Below are 16,665 nucleotides of genomic sequence, written 5' to 3'. Positions count from 1 at the left end.
CTGGTGGTGAGAAGGGCCCTCCCCGTCAGATCCTTCATGCACACCCGAAGTCTCGCCCCCTCCGCACAGTGCCCCCGCGTTGGCTGTGGTGGGGAAGAGACGGTCGCCCACCTCCTCCTGGAATGTGCCTTTGCAAAGCAGGTGTGGAAAGAGATGCAGTGGTTTTTGTCAAGGTTCATCCCAAGCAGCTCTGTAACACAGGAGTCTGTGCTCTACGGGCTGTTCCCAGGGACGCACACCGAGACAAACATCAACTGCTGCTGGAGGACTATCAATTCGGTGAAAGACGCCCTTTGGTCTGCCCGAAACTTGCTGGTCTTCCAGCGCAAAGAGTTGTCCACCACCGAATGTTGCAGACTGGCACATTCCAAGGTCCAGGACTACGTGCTGAGGGACGCACTAAAGCTTGGGGCAGCCGCAGCAAAGGCTCAATGGGGAAAGACCACAGTGTAAGGTTCCCCCACCAAGCTGGACTGAGGGGCTGGAACCAGGGGAAGCCCCTCGAACTGTATCGTTAATATTCTCAATTGCTGTAAATGTAAAACTGTAATTGACATGACAATTGTGAAACGGAAGGGTTGGGAAGAAACTCATGACATTATTGAAAGAAACTGATCTCTTTTGCAATGTTTGTATTTTTTCGTGCTGTTTGGAAACTGTTTGGCAATGTAATTTTTACAGATTTTTATGAATAAAGTATATTTTGGAAAAAAAAAATAAAAAAAAAAAAAAAAGTTGTTGGTCGCTTCTCGGCCTTTTGGCTAAGATCAAGTATAGTATCTGTTCTTATCAGTGCTTATTTGATTGAGAAGAGACTATGATCATTGCCTTTTGATCCTGGGGAAGCTTTGAGTAAAATGGCTATAACCAATTTTCGAGCTTCGGGCCAGGGAGTGCGCAACACCGGTGGTCGTGAAGGACAAGGAAGGAGATGCACCGGTCGATCGCACCTTCTTCATCAAGAAAATTCTCTTCGATTGCTGCGGATTTCAAGCGACGGACGTCTTCTGCCTGCAGGATTTCCCCAGCAGTGGATACTTCGACGTGACGTTCCGGAACGTGGCGGGATGCATCAAGTTCCTGAAGGCGTTCAAGGAGAAAGGGGACCGGGCTCCACTGTCGATCCTCACAGCGGAGCCGCTCTTCACGCTTCCGTCACAACGGGACCGGGTGGTGACCATTCACCTCTACAACCCCCATGTTCCGGTGGTGGATGTACTCACCTTTCTCGCCAGGTACGTCGAGGTGGCCGGCAGCAGCACTGATGTCAAGGACCCCTTTGGGATCTGGACCAGCAAGCGGCAGGTCAAGGTGACCTTGAAGGTAGATCCCAGTGGAGCCATCATCCACCCTCCCTCCAGCTTCGCTATCGGGGGAAGTCGAGGCTTCTTGGTCTACGCTGGGCAGCCCAGAGTTTGCCGCACCTGTGGCAAATCTGGTCACATGGCAGCCAACTGCAGCACGGTTGTTTGCAAGAACTGCAAGGAGGAAGGCCATCAGACCAAGGACTGTAAGCAGACTAAGTGTTGCAACTTGTGCGGTGCGGCAGGCCATCTCTACAAGACCTGCCCCAAACGTTGCCTCAGCTATGCTCAGGCGGCAAGGTCCAAGGAAAGGCCGGGAGAAGGTTCGACGAAGGCGTCCGCTGTTCGAAAGGAGACCAGCAACCTTCTCCGCAGTGAGCAACTTCAACCTGAGAAGGAAGGGGAGGCGGCTGAAACCAACGACCCAGCACCTACCCAGCGCCCGGAAACCCCTCCTCCACAGACAGAATCAATGGAGGAGGAGGCAGCAGATGGACAAACAGGTCAGTGGCAAGTGGTCCAGAGGAAAACCACAAAGAAAAAACATCCCAAATCCACCACCCAAACCAGTGGCAAGAGGAGGCTCTCTTCTGAATCAGACTGCAACAACTCCTCTTCACTGGACGGGGAAATGCTGGAACGACAGCCCCTTCAAAAGAGGCGGCAGAACTCCGAGATGGATGATAAAGCATCCCAGCCCCCGGGCACTGGAAGCTGTGATGGGCCCGGCGTGCCCCAACCCCAATTCCCCACACGTAACGACGTGGCCAACGCATCTCAGCTCCGGGACACCGGGTGCAAAGACACGTCTGGCGCACCTGAGCTCCGGGAGACCGGGAGCTGTGATGTTTTCGAGGAGGAACAGATGGAAGCAGCTGAGGACAACCCAATCCTCTCTGCCTACAAGACCCCCCCGATGTCACCCGAGCGGCACAAACCCTGCATGAAAAATCAGGAGGGGTTTCTGAGCCCAACCAACGTGAAACTGCTTGCGCATACGATGGGTATGCAGGAACATCCCGAAGGGGAAGGACTGGGACTAGCGAGGAAAAATGGTATGGGAAGCAACATCTAATTTTTAGTAAAAAATGGGTGTAAGAATTGCTTCCATTAATGTGCGTAGCATTAAATCGACTACGCGATGTGTTTCAACCTTGGATTACCTTGCCAAGGTCAAAGCCGACCTACTGTTTCTGCAGGAGTGTGGAATACCACACCTCAGCACCTACAGGCAGTGGTCGCGATGGTGGTCCCACGGGCCATCGATCTGGTCGGGGGGTAATGACTGCCGTTCCTCCGGCCTGGGTATTCTGCTGCGGGGAGGTAACTTCACCATCTCCGAAGTTAAGGAGGTGGTGGGCGGCCGCCTCCTCGTAGCAGACGTGATGTACAACAACGCTCCGCTCCGGTTGATCAACGTGTACGCCCCGGTACAACGCAGCGAGCGGCTGACCGTCTTCCAGCAGCTCCCACTGCTGCTGGCGACGTCCAGGCCGGTCATCCTAGGCGGTGACTTCAACTGCATCATCGATGCGGCTGGACGATCCGGCAGTGACGACAGCAAACTGGACGCTACGTCCAGATTCCTAATAGAAACAGTTAAGGATGCCAAACTGCACGACGTCTTCAGCAAACCTGCAGACGGAGCGCAGCGCAGATACACATAGTCAAGATCGGACGGGTCTGCCCGTTCCAGGATTGACTTCCTGTTTGTGTCCCGTGCTGTCACGGTCGGATCCACCGACGTCAAGCCGGTGTTCTTCTCCGACCACTGCCTCTTACTGGCCGACTGTCACTAACAGGACGACCAGCGGGTTGGCAGAGGGACGTGGAAGCTCAATGCGACACTGCTGACCCCAGAGAACGTTGAGGAACTCAAAAGGGATTACAATGGTTGGAGGACCGTGAAACCCCTCTTTGAGTCTCCAGTTCACTGGTGGGAAGCGATTAAGGAGAACATCAAGAGGTTCTTCATCCACAAAGGTGTTCAGAAGGCGAGAGAGAGACAGAGGGAACTGTCCCGACTCCAGAAAATTATGCAAAATCTACTCCGGTTGCAGTCAATGGGGGTCGAGGTCAAGGAGGACCTCCAAGAGGTGAAGAGCCAGCAGGCCTCGCTCTTTGCCAAGGAGGCCTCCAAGATCATCTTCCGGTCCAGAGTCCACTCCATCGAGCAGGATGAGACGTGCTCGCGTTACTTCTTCCAAAAGGTACACAGAGAGAGCTCTGTTATCAGCAGCCTGAAGGAAGAAGATGGCTCGGTAACGTCTTCGCAGTCCGACATACTAAGGATCAGCAAATCCTTTTATGCTGGGCTGTATGACGCGAAGCCCACAGACAGCAGAGCCTCCCAGTCCTTCCTGTCATCTATCACAGAGGTCCTAGATGACAGCAGGAGGGAGAGACTGGACAAGCCGCTAATTCTGGACGAGCTGACAAAGGCCGTCGAGTCTTTCGAGACGAGTAAAACCCCCGGGAGCGACGGCTTACCGGTCGAGTTGTACTCGGCCCTGTGGGACTGGGTCGGCCCGGACCTGCTGGAAGTATACGAGAGTATGCTCCTGGCCGGCAGCATGTCAGAGACCATGAGAAAAGGCATCATCACCCTCATTTACAAGCAGAAGGGGGAGAGGGCAGAAATCAGAAATTGGCGGCCCATCTCACTGCTTAATGTTGATTACAAGATTCTGTCCAAAGTCATAGCCAGTCGAGTCAAGTCTGCTCTGGAGTTGGTGATTCACCCCGATCAGACCTGTACTGTACCCGGCAGGAAGATCTCTGATAGTCTCGCGCTACTCAGGGATACGATCGCCTACGTACGGGACAGGAGGGTGGACACCTGCCTCATCAGCCTGGACCAGGAGAAGGCTTTTGACAGGATATCGCACACCTACATGATGGACGTGCTTTCCAAAATGGGGTTTGGGGAGGGAATCTGCAATTGGATCCAACTGCTCTACACAAACATCAGTAGCGCAGTGTCAATCAACGGGTGGGAATCTGAAAGTTTCCCGACCAAATCTGGAGTCAGACAGGGCTGTCCTCTGTCCCCGGTCTTGTTTGTTTGCTGTATTGAACCCTTTGCTGAGTCTATTAGGAAGGATGCGAGCATAAGAGGGGTGACAATCCCAGGCAGCGGAGGCACTCAGGTCAAAACCTCCCTGTACATGGATGACGTCGCCGTCTTCTGCTCGGATCCGCTGTCCGTGCGCAGACTGATGAGCATCTGCGACCAGTTCGAACTGGCCTCGGGAGCCAAAGTTAACCACGGCAAGAGCGAGGCCATGTTCTTTGGGAACTGGGCTGACCGATACTTTGTCCCCTTCACCATCAGGTCAGACTACCTGAAGGTGCTGGGGATATGGTTCGGAAGTGCCGGGGCGTGCACCAAAACATGGGAGGAGCGAGTAGCCAAGGTACGACAAAAGTTGGGCATGTGGGGGCAGCGATCTCTCTCCATTGTGGGTAAGAACCTGGTCATCAGGTGCGAGGCGCTCACGTTGTTGCTCTACGTGGCGCAGGTCTGGCCCATACCCCACTCCTGCGCCGTGGCAGTCACCCGAGCCATTTTCCGCTTCGTCTGGGGATCTAAAATGGACCGGGTCCGGAGGGACACGATGTTCAAATCTCTGGACATGGGCGGGAAAAATGTACCCAACGTGGCCCTCATCCTGATGACCACCTTCGTGTGCGGCTGCATCAAGCTATGTGTAGATCCCCAGTACGCAAACTCCAAGTGTCACTACGTGCTGAGGTTCTATCTGTCCCCGGTGTTGCGAAGGATGGGCCTGGTCACATTGCCGCGGAACGCACCATGCAATTGGGCGGCGTCGTACCACCTATCCTTCGTGGAGCAGTTTCTGCGGAAAAACACCTTTGACCACCGGTCCATCAGGCAGTGGTCTGCACGGAATGTCCTCAAGGCCCTACGGGAAAAGGAAACGGTGGATCCTGTCGGATGGTTCCCCGAGCAGACTGTCAAAGTCATTTGGCGGAATGCCTCATCACCAGAACTATCAAACAAGCACCAAGACGTAGCTTGGCTGGTGCTGAGAAGGGCCCTCCCCGTCAGATCCATCATGCACACCCGAAGTCTCGCCCCCTCCGCACAGTGCCCCCGCGTTGGCTGTGGTGGGGAAGAGACGGTCGCCCACCTCCTCCTGGAATGTGCCTTTGCAAAGCAGGTGTGGAAAGAGATGCAGTGGTTTTTGTCAAGGTTCATCCCAAGCAGCTCTGTAACACAGGAGTCTGTGCTCTGCGGGCTGTTCCCAGGGACGCACACCGAGACAAACATCAACTGCTGCTGGAGGACTATCAATTCGGTGAAAGACGCCCTTTGGTCTGCCCGAAACTTGCTGGTCTTCCAGCGCAAAGAGTTGTCCACCGCCGAATGTTGCAGACTGGCACATTCCAAGGTCCAGGACTACGTGCTGAGGGACGCACTAAAGCTTGGGGCAGCCGCAGCAAAGGCTCAATGGGGAAAGACCACAGTGTAAGGTCCCCCCACCAAGCTGGACTGAGGGGCTGGATCCATGGGAAACCCCTCGAACTGTATCGTTAATATTCTCAATTGCTGTAAATGTAAAACTGTAATTGACATGACAATTGTGAAACGGAAGGGTTGGGAAGAAACTCATGACAGTATTGAAGGAAACTGATCTCCCTTGCAATGTTTGTATTTTTTGGTGCTGTTTGGAAACTGTTTGGCAATGTCATTTTTACAGATTTTTATGAATAAAGTATATTATGGAAATAAAAAAAAAAGAAGTTGGTGGTGAGAAGGGACACTCCAAGTGTCACTACATGCTGAGGTTCTATCTGTCCCCGGTGTTGTGAAGGATGGGCCTGGTCACATTGCCCGCGGAACGCTCCATCCAGTTGGACCGTGCTGTACCACCTATCCTTCGTGGAGCAGTTTCTGCGGGAAAACACCTTTGACCACCGGTCCATCAGGCAGTGGTCTGCACAGAATGTCCTCAAGGCCCTACGGGAAAAGGAGACGGGGGATCCTGTTGGATGATTCTCCGAGCAGACTGCCAAAGTCATTTGGCGGAATGCCTCATCACCAGAACTTTCAAACAAGCACCAAGACGTAGCTTGGCTGGTGGTGAGAAGGGCCCTCCCCGTCAGATCCTTCATGCACGCCCGAAGTTTCGCCCCCTCCGCGCAATGCCCCCGCGGTGGCTGTGGTGGGGAAGAGACGGTTGCCCACCTCCTCCTGGAATGTGTCTTTGCAAAGCAGGTGTGGAAAGAGATGCAGTGGTTTTTGTCGAGGTTCACCCCAAGCAGCTCTGTAACACAGGAGTCTGTGCTCTATGGGCTGTTCCCAGGGACGCACACCGAGACAAACATCAACTGCTGCTGGAGGACTATCAATTCGGTGAAAGACGCCCTTTGGTCTGCCTGAAACTTGCTGGTCTTCCAGCGCAAAGAGTTGTCCACGACTGAATGTTGCAGACTGGCACATTCCAAGGTCCAGGACTACGTGCTGAGGGACGCACTAAAGCTTGGGGCAACCGCAGCAAAGGCTCAATGGGGAAAGACCACAGTGTAAGGTCCCCCCACCAAACTGAACTGAGGGGCTGGATCCATGGCAAACCCCTCGAACTGTATCGGGAAAATTTTCATTTGCTGTAAAATGTAAAAATGTAATTGGCATGACAAATGTGAAATGGAAGGGTTGTGAGGCAAATCACGATTGTAATGAAGCTAATGGACCTCCTTTGCACTGTTTGTATTTTTTGACTTGGTGCTGTTTGAAACTGGTAATGTAATTTTTACAGATTTTTATGAATAAAGTATATTTTGGGAAAAAAAAGTTAACTATTCCATAGATTTATAGGAAAAAAACAACTTGAAACATAAAACTTGTGTTCTAAGGGTTGTTGAAATATGTCAATGGCAGAGACTGCCAGAGAGTTTTTCTTTTATCATTGGGAAACCCAGGAGAAGGACTCAGGCCCGCAGTGTAAAACGTCACAAAGTTTGACAAGGATAGGAAAGGAGGCAAGGTAAAAGAAAGACTAGCATTTGTATGACTTCTTTCTCAATCTCAGGCCATCCCAAAGTGCTTTACAGCCAACAAATTACTTTTGAAGTGTAATTCACTGTTGCAATATAGGAAATGCAGTAGCCAATTTGCATCCAGCAATGCGATAATGATCAGATAATCCATTGTTTAATGATAGGGGATAAATATTGCCCAGGACACCAGGAAGAACCCCCCTGCTCTTCAAAATCCAATCTTTTACATCCACATCTGACAGCATGCAGGGCCTTGGTTTAACATCTCATCCAAAAGACAGCACCTCCAAAGGTGCAGCACTCCCTCAGTACCAGGATCATAGTGTCAGCCTAGATTTTGATCTCAACTTTTTGAGTTAGAGGTAAGAATGATGCCCACTAAGCCACAGCTGACACTGCAAAATGAGAAGTGTGGCTTAGATAATTTCAAGCTTGCCTTTTAAAGCACTGCGGATTGTGTAAGGAAGGTAAAATGCATGGAGGTAAGCAGGTCCATAGTTTTGACATCTTAAGAATGAATGGGGTAGGTTTTGAGCAATGTTGAACTCTCGTTGCTTCTTTTTATGCTGCGTAAGGGTGACTTTGAAGAAGTTAAACAGTTATTTTCCAGTGGCGGTTCAATTGTGGATCAATCACATTTTGGACACAACACATGAGAAAGGTTTCGCAATAAATCTCAATGACCTCCTGGGCTGGTGGGGCAAAGAAACCCACAAGCAGTAGTTTCTCACCACAAAATAAAACACTAAAACTCTGATGAATACAAGGGAGTTTTGAAAGTCGGGCTGAAACAAATCACCAATCTAAAAATTTAATTTGGACAGTTTTATAGGGCCTTCTATAAAATGTCTATATGCATCGGAAAAGGATCAAAGCAGCAAACGTGTTAATGATTTAACGCCTAAATAATAGCACTTCAAATATCAGGCAAAGCCACAAAAGCCATTGTCAGCTGCATTCCTACCTGCCAAGATTTGTGGGCTGATTTCAATGGTTTGGGAGGTTTTCCCTCAGTGAAAGTTGAGGGAATGAATAGGGCAAACCAACCCCACCACTCCTCCACCCCATCCCCCACCCCACACCTCAGACTTGAATGGATTCTTCTGCTTATTATAAATATATAAGGCTACAGATCTTAACATGGTCTTCCACCACTTTTCAAGCTCTTAAAATAAGTTTTGAGGTAAATTCACAAAGGGATAAAACTGCTATTTGTTGTGAGTGGTTTTTTTTGATTACTGAATGGTGGTAAATGTTCGGAACCTCATCCTACCACTCACCTGCCCCTGCAGTGCAGATGAGTCCGTCCCAGATCATGGGACGAAGGTATTTGCATAATAGGAGTGGGCACCCACGCTATTGGGGTATCTGCCTTGTGAGGGCATTTCAATTTTAAAAGTGGAGGGACAAGTAGAGCAGCAGATGGGTTTAGAGAGGGTACTCCAGAGAGTTTGGTTCAGATGATTGATGGCTCTGCTAGCAATAGTGGGACAGAATATAAAGCATAGAAGGCGAGTGGCACAAGGCCAGAGGGCATGGGAAGGGTTGGAAGTTGGAAGAGATGCTGTGGCTTAGTTAGTAGCGCTCTTGTCTCTGACACTTGGGTCTGGGTTCAAGTTTCACTCCTGGGTTTCAGCCCAAAAATCAAGGCTGACATTCCAGTGCAGTGCTGAGGGAGTATCTTTTGGATGAGATATTAAACTGAGGCCCAATCTACTTGCTTGGGTGGATGTAAAAGATCCATGGCACTATTTCGAAGGGGAGCAGAGGAGTTATCCCCAGTGTCCTGGCAAATATTCATCCCTCAATAAACACCACAAAACCAGATTACTCAGTCATTATCAAATTGCTATTTGTGGGACTTGCTGTGTGCAAGTTGGCTGCTGTGATTCCTGCATTACAACAGTGACCACTTCAAAAAGTGCTTCATTGGCTTTGAGATGTCCTGTGGTTGTGAAAGGTGCTATAGAAATGCGTGTCTCTTTTTTTCTTTTTAGGCAGGAGGATATCACCTGATATGGCAGCAGAAAAAGTACCAGGAAATTCAACATTCAATTGAATAATGGCAGCAGAGTGGAAAGTAAATCAAGCACACTTGAAGAACTGTACCATCTCTACCAATTTAAGTATAAATGGCAAACCTTTATACTAAGACTTTCTGACATCAGGCTACATCTGATATTCGGCTTCCAACTTTTTCATTTGGAATTCTATGTTATGCAATGGGACAATCACTAATGGGTGGAACTCACTGTAACACGCAACATGTGTGACTTGCAAGGGCAAATTACCAGGGTGGAGCATAGTAGCAGGCATTTCTACTAGATTTGAAGCAAAGAAATGTTATCCCATTACTAAAACCAGCATGATTTATAGTTAATTATATAAATGGCCAGTCTGAAATAGCATGGTATAAAGTATGCAGATCAGATGGGCTGGGCAGAATGCAAGAGAAATCTGAAATTTTAGAAGTTGACTTCAAGTGATGTGTAGACAGGATGATAATTTGGGAGAGTAATTGATATTTTATGGTGACGCCTTAGATTTAAGTGAACTTTTGGGATGTTTGGAGGTAGAAGCAGTGTCCCAGGGGAAGCAAGATATTACCTAGAGCAGATCTTGTGTAAGAATAGGTATCTACCTCGTCTTTTAATCCCACTGGTTTCTAAATATGACCATGTCTGCAGTGCAGGACTTCTATTCTTCTTCTTTTCCTTTTAATAACTGCCTTGTCACTCAAATTTTCCTGATCAGATGCAATTGGTAATTGGCAATGAAGCAAAAAATGCCTTTTATTTCAGTCCCAATTGGGGGTTATTATCTTCAGTCAAGCAGGGCTGATTTAATGTGATTTGAATTTATCAATAATGTATGACTACTTCAAGAAAAAGGCCTGCCTCTGCAGATCAAAGCAATTCAAATACAATACTAAAATTACCAACACTGAAAATGGTCTCAGCGTTTCTTCTTGCATTATGTAAATACAGGTTCCTCCTTCTTTTGCTTCATCTTTTCATCAAAAGTTAAAAAGTGAGTTCAGTTGAATAGCTTTCACATTTCAAGATTTGTTTTCCAGAGATCAGTTAAGAAGCCATCTAAATCTGAACAATTTTTGAAGTGTCCGATATTTGCGTTTCCCTTGAGCTCTTGATGTCACTTGGCCTGCCCTTGGCAAGTGCAGTGACATGTGCTGTGACTATTTGGATAAGAAATCCAGCCTGGAATTTGGGATTGCAGGAGTGAAAACTGCCATTCCATTTATGGTGGTGTGAAGGTGTGACTTTTAGTGCTGTGCACATATGACTTAAAGGACTTTTGTTGACTTGCGGAGATCTTTATCGTCAAACCCCCACTGCCGTAGTTTGTAGACAGCTGTACTGCTCCTGTACTGCAGTGAGACCTGGACTGTGTATCATGACACGTAAGAGCACTAGAGAAATTCCATCAGCAATGCCTCTGCCACATCCTCCGGATTCAATGGTAGGACCATCGAACAAGTTTCCTTCTTGAAGCCAGCTCCACAAGCATTCAGGCAAAACTCCTGCAAAAGCCAACTTCGATGGCCTGGACAGTGTGTCCGTATGGCCGAAAACAGTCTCTCCCACCAGGTCCTGTTTTCTCAACACTCAAATGGCCAGCATTGCAGGGGAGGAAAAAGAAAACACATCAAAGATACTCTGAAGCTCTCTTCGAAGCGTGGCAGTGTTGACATTGATGACTGAGAGGAGCTTGCTACCAATCGTTCAAAATGGCGACAACTTGTCCATCAAACACCTTAATGATGAGGCAGAATGGCGGCAGAGAAGGAATTATTATGGCCAGGTAAGGAAGGGGTCTCGGGCTCTTTCAAAGTCAATGGGTGTCGATGGCCCCTGACAACTATGTTGATAAGGCCATTTTAGGTAATTTAATCATAGAGCACCCCATTGTTCTGGCTAGGCTGAGTCAGTCCTATAGTCTCCAGTCTAATCTTTTGGTGTTTCAAATGTAAATTGCAGTGATCTTCTTGGCTGCCAGTTTCCTTTTTTAACAGTTATTTATAAGAATTTCCAGAAAAAGTCTAAGGCAAGGTTCCAACCGATGAAATTAATATTTCCCATTTGGCATGTAAGGTTTTCATGACAGAAAGAAAAGGAAGCAAATCCTGCACTCCGGATCCCATTGCCTCATGGGACGTCCTGCCCCATTGTCCAAAGATCTACGAGTTGAGAATCAGCCTGTTCAGTCACATGAAGACCCATGACAGAAACTAATGACCCGAGTAGACGTCATCCTCGAATCGATGGGCAGCCAACGATGACGATGACTTATACAATTGTGACTATATGGGTACTGAGGTATGAAGTTTTCACTTATGCGGGTCTGAAAAGATGATGTATGCAGATGGGATGGTGTGCTGTATACAGGTTTGAAAATGTGACTTATACAGGTCTGAACTTGTGTTTTATACAGGTGTGAAATTGCTGTTTATTCTGCAGGGTCAGAACATATCCAGGTAAGTTTCTCAACTTTTATATTATTGTTGTTGTTGATGCTGTTGGTTGATGAGAAAATGCTGGCCACACCATTGGACAACTCCTTATGCTTCTTCAAATAGTACCATGAGATTTTTTATGTCAACAGGCAAATGAGACCTTTATCTGAAAGACAGCATCTCATGGTACTATTTGAAGAAGCATAAGGAGTTGTCCAATGGTGTGGCCAGCATTTTCTCATCAACCAACAGCATCAACAACAACAATAATAACAACTTGCTTTCAAATGGTGACTTTAACATAATATAACTTGCCAAAACCCTTCACACGAGAGTAATCAGAAAAAAAAATTGACACTGAGCCAAAAAGGGAGACATTAGGACAGGTGAACAGAAGCTTGTTTAAAGAGGTAGGTTTTAAAGAGTCTTGAAGGAGCAGAAAGAGGTGAAGCAATTAAAACATTTTAAAGTTGAGAGCCTAGGTGGCTGAAAACATGGCCACCAATTGTAAGCCAAAGGAGGTTGGGGATGCAGAAAAGGCCAGTATTGGAAGAACATTGAATTCTTGGAGGGTTGTAGGGCTGGAGGAAGTTACCGAAATAGGGAGGAGTAAGGCGATGGAGAATTTGACCACAAGGATGAGAATTTTAAATCTGAAGCTTTGGTGGGCCAGAAGCCAATGTAGGTCAGTGACCACAGGGGTGATGGGTGAATGGGATTTGAAATCAGATTACCCAGTCATTCAGTTAATTTGCTGTTTGTGGAACTTTACTGTGTAAAATTGCCTGCCACATTTGCATGCATAACCACATTGACTATAGTTCAATAAGTAATTCATTGGCTGTAATAAAGATACTTGAAAAACCCCCATCTCAGATATAAGGTATGGGTCTACTTTGCTCCAACAATGTACCTTAGCTTCAGTCTCAGAGGACTACCCGTACTGTAGGGTTGTGACATTTTAATTTCCCACACCTGCCATCCTTGTGGTTTCCCTGGGTGAGACAAACAATTTAGTATCATCTGGTGCCAAATTCTGGGGAATTTCATGCTGTGATTTTTGCACCCACTGTGATTGGCTTGTAACTCATTTCAATTTGGACTTTCAACTGGCAGAGAAAGGAAACGTTAATCCCATTGATCCAGGCTGAATGTGAAGTCAAGTTTCAGAGATAAAAAGAGGCTGCTCTAACTTAATTTGACACACAGTCCTCATAATGTAGACATTTGTATTGGGTTGAATCTTGTCTGAACAGAGGCAGCCTTTTTTTTTGAGAGTTGCCTTGGACCCAATCCCAACCCCAAGCAAATCTGGGCGAGATCTGTAAACACTGTCGATTCCAACATTTTCTTACTCTTTGTAAGAAACTATAAAAAAGGATAGTGTATAATTAAAAAAAGCTCCACCTCTTCCCTGATGGTAACTAAGATTGATCAGACTATCCTACTTCGTCTCCTTTCTTAATGACCTAGACTATTGGTCAACAGTCACGTCTTTTATTGATGATTTTCTCCATTAGTACAATCTTGACACGCCCGTGTGTTTTGATCTGTTAGGAGTGTAGGAGCTGCGTGCTACAGCAGTTGCAACACGTTGTGACTCTGTTAGAAGTCACGTGGCATAAATTCACACAGTCATTGAGCCAAGTAAAATATTGTGGGAGAGTATTGTCATGCTAGGCCCCCACCTGCCCAGAATGAGGCACATCAGTTTTGTCATGAACATTGATTTTTAACTGTTGTTGGAGCGAGGAAATGACTTGTTAAACAGATCAGCTGTGGCTGGAAAAAAACATTTACATACTAACAGACATTGAAGGTGAGGAAGTGCATTCCAGGGCCTGCTAAGGAGGATACAATCCACAAGGGCCAGGACTGGTTAGACCAGCTGGTCACATGACTAACTGGGTTTTCTTTTGAACCGGCCGCAGAGAGTTTGAACTTAGAAAGACTGTTTGCTCCTGGACTGAGAAGATCTCTCCTGTCCGCTCCCATCTCTTTCTCACAAGCTTCTGAATCCACTGAAGACACATGAACCCCAAGAGAGAAAAGTCTCCGACAGCGAACAAGGTTTAAGAAGAATACTGGACCCCAATGAAAAGCAAGATCTACCTACAATCAAGGACTGTACAGTGAACTTGAAGAACCATAACAAAAACTCTTCAGATATTGCCTCACATTTTTCCACGTAATTTTTCTTCTGCTCTTTTCTGTCTCTATTTGCATGTATCGCGTATGCATACTAGCGTGGGCGCATCGTGTATCCGTAGGCGCCAACCTAATTAGAGTTTAAGTTCAAGTTTATTAAATTAAATTTTTCTTCTTTAAACCTGTTTGTGCTGATTGCTTTGCCGTATAATTGGAAAGTGGTGAACAAGGATTCACCAAGGGGAAGCTAAAAACACGGTGTGTTTAAAATTAAACCCTGTTACGGTAAGATCAGGTGAAGGCTGAGAGGGAGCCCTAGACACCTTTCTCACCTGGTCGTAACAGTATGGAGAAAATGTGTAGAGCAGGTGATCTATTTTGTGTTATATTTCTCATGCTGCAGATTCACATTTCGTGGAAATGTTCAGCAAAAACACAGCAACTGGTTAAATATTGCATATAATAAACTGTATGAAGAATAAAGACCTTTTGGCCCATTAGTCATGTTCCTTCCCACAAACAAAGTATAATTCTACCATTATAGATTCACCCTACCTCATTTTATTTCCAAGTGTGGGAGAAAGAGAGAGAGAGAGAGAGAGAGAGAGTGAAAAGGAAGAGCTCAAATCATTTCACCCATCAAAGTCCTCGCTCCAGTCTCGAACTTCCCTGCGCGTTGAACAGCCCTGATATCTGACTCCATTGCCTTACTTGGTAGATTACATAGATAATACAGCATATAAAGAGGCCATTTGGCCCAACTTATTTATGCTGGTGTTTATGTTCCACACCTATTGAGAAGGCTGGTCTATTGTAGTGAGAGAAAAAGCTCCACTTCTTCCCTGATAGTTACCAAGATTTACCAGACCATCCTACTTGCTCTCCTTTTTAATTACCTTTTTAATTATTCCAATCATTTAACACAATTCAGCAGAAAGGAAAATCTGGCAGGGCCCCTACCAAACCTGAATTTCACCCTCATTGGTTGGTTCATTGACCCAAAAAAGCCATTGGGCAAACATGAGTTTTTAAAGAGTTAATCAAGATGGCATAACATATGTTGAATGAAAATGTATTCATAACTCCATCACCTTGAGAGAAAAAAACATCTATTTCTAAAGGCAGCTTGCCAATTTTGTACTGACAAGACCTGAACTGTATAAAATGTTCATTCAAATCAGAGTTCAAAGTAGATGGTTCCATTTCTTTCTCTTGTCTTTCTCTGGAGCAGAAGGTTTGGATTAGGTTAGGATAAATAACTGGAACTTCAACAACAGTCAAGAAGCTCAACACTATACAGGACAAAGCAGCCCACTTGATCGACACCACCTTAATCATTCACTCCCTCCATCAACAGCACATCGTAGCTACAGTGTGTACCATCTACAAGATGCACTGCAGCAACTTGCCAAGGCTTTCAAACCCACGACTTCTACTACCTTGAAGAACAAGGGCAGCAGACACAGGGGGACGTTACCACCACCTGCAAGTTCCGCTCCAAGCCACATACCATCCTGACTTGGAATTACATCGCCGTTCCTTCACTGTCATTGAGTCCAAATTCTAGAACACCCTCCCTAACAGCATTGTGGGTGTATCTACATCACATGGACAGCAGCAGTTCAAAAAGGATTTCACCATCACCCTTCTCAAGGGCAATTAGGTTTGGCAATAAATGTTGGCCTTGCCAGCCATACCCACACCCCATGAACAAATAAAAAATCTCAAACCTTAGCACACTCATCAAGCTCTGCATATGAATGGAATCAATGTGAGGATGAATTTCTGCTGCATAAGTAAGACTAGCAATGATGGCCCAGCAATCTAGCAATGGTTAGGGGCAGATTTTAAGAACTTGATGCAAATCAAGTGGCAAATACACGAATTAGCTGATCAAGTACATGGATCTCTCTCTCGTACATTGGGATTTACCCCATTTTTACACTATATTGAGTGTAACAAGAAATAACAGCACCTTTTTTTGATAAATCAATAGTTGTGTTCCAAAATTGAATTGTTTTAGATTGGGGAGAAGAATGGAAAATCCAACTGTTTGGAATGTACAGAACTGCCATCTCCACTTACGTTATTATAGAAGATTTTTCTGTTTATATTTATTTCAACATGACAGTGCAACAGTTAAAAACCATCTAAGCCAGGGAGGCATAGTCCTACATGGATCTCTTAGTAGTCCAAGCATAAATAGAACTAGAGGGATGCAGTTAACAAGAGTTAATGAGACGCATCTGGACTGAAACTTTGTGAGAATATCAATGACAGAATTTCCTCGGCAGTCACATCAGCTCCCTGGCATAACTATAGTGGATGGGGGAAGGAGAATCCAGCTGCCTGCCACCTGATGCCAGAAAGAATATTAGCCACGCTGTAATGAGTCATAAGATTATGGGACTATATGCGTTCCTGCCATCTGGAGTTGCTAAGGCAACTCGGGAAAGGGGAGGATATTTAACGTTTGAAGGGCATCTTTCCGAGTGCAATTCATTGCAGAATGATTGATTGCACATTCTACAAAGACAATTGTTTCTTTCTTTTCAGGCCCATTGATCACACAGAGTTGCGACGGGCATCGTGACCATTCCCTCCACTCCTCAACTCCAGGTGTGCATCCAGGGATGGCAGGAACTCCACTACCAAGAATGTGTTAAATTTGCAGGAAATTGACCTGGTCAGGGTCACAGCCTGGAGGTGGGTGGA

The 16,665-nt window shown here is 46.4% G+C and overlaps 1 pseudogene; it reads left to right on the top strand.

Annotated features, from left to right (window-relative positions):
• The first annotated feature begins 741 nt into the window (after positions 1-741).
• LOC137383050 (U2 spliceosomal RNA) lies at positions 742-850 on the top strand (annotated as a pseudogene).
• Positions 851-16,665: the final 15,815 nt, after the last annotated feature.

Source organism: Heterodontus francisci, chromosome 23 (genome assembly GCF_036365525.1).
Source record: "Heterodontus francisci isolate sHetFra1 chromosome 23, sHetFra1.hap1, whole genome shotgun sequence".
NCBI lineage: Eukaryota > Metazoa > Chordata > Chondrichthyes > Heterodontiformes > Heterodontidae > Heterodontus > Heterodontus francisci.
This window is presented reverse-complemented; position numbering and strand designations above follow the sequence as displayed.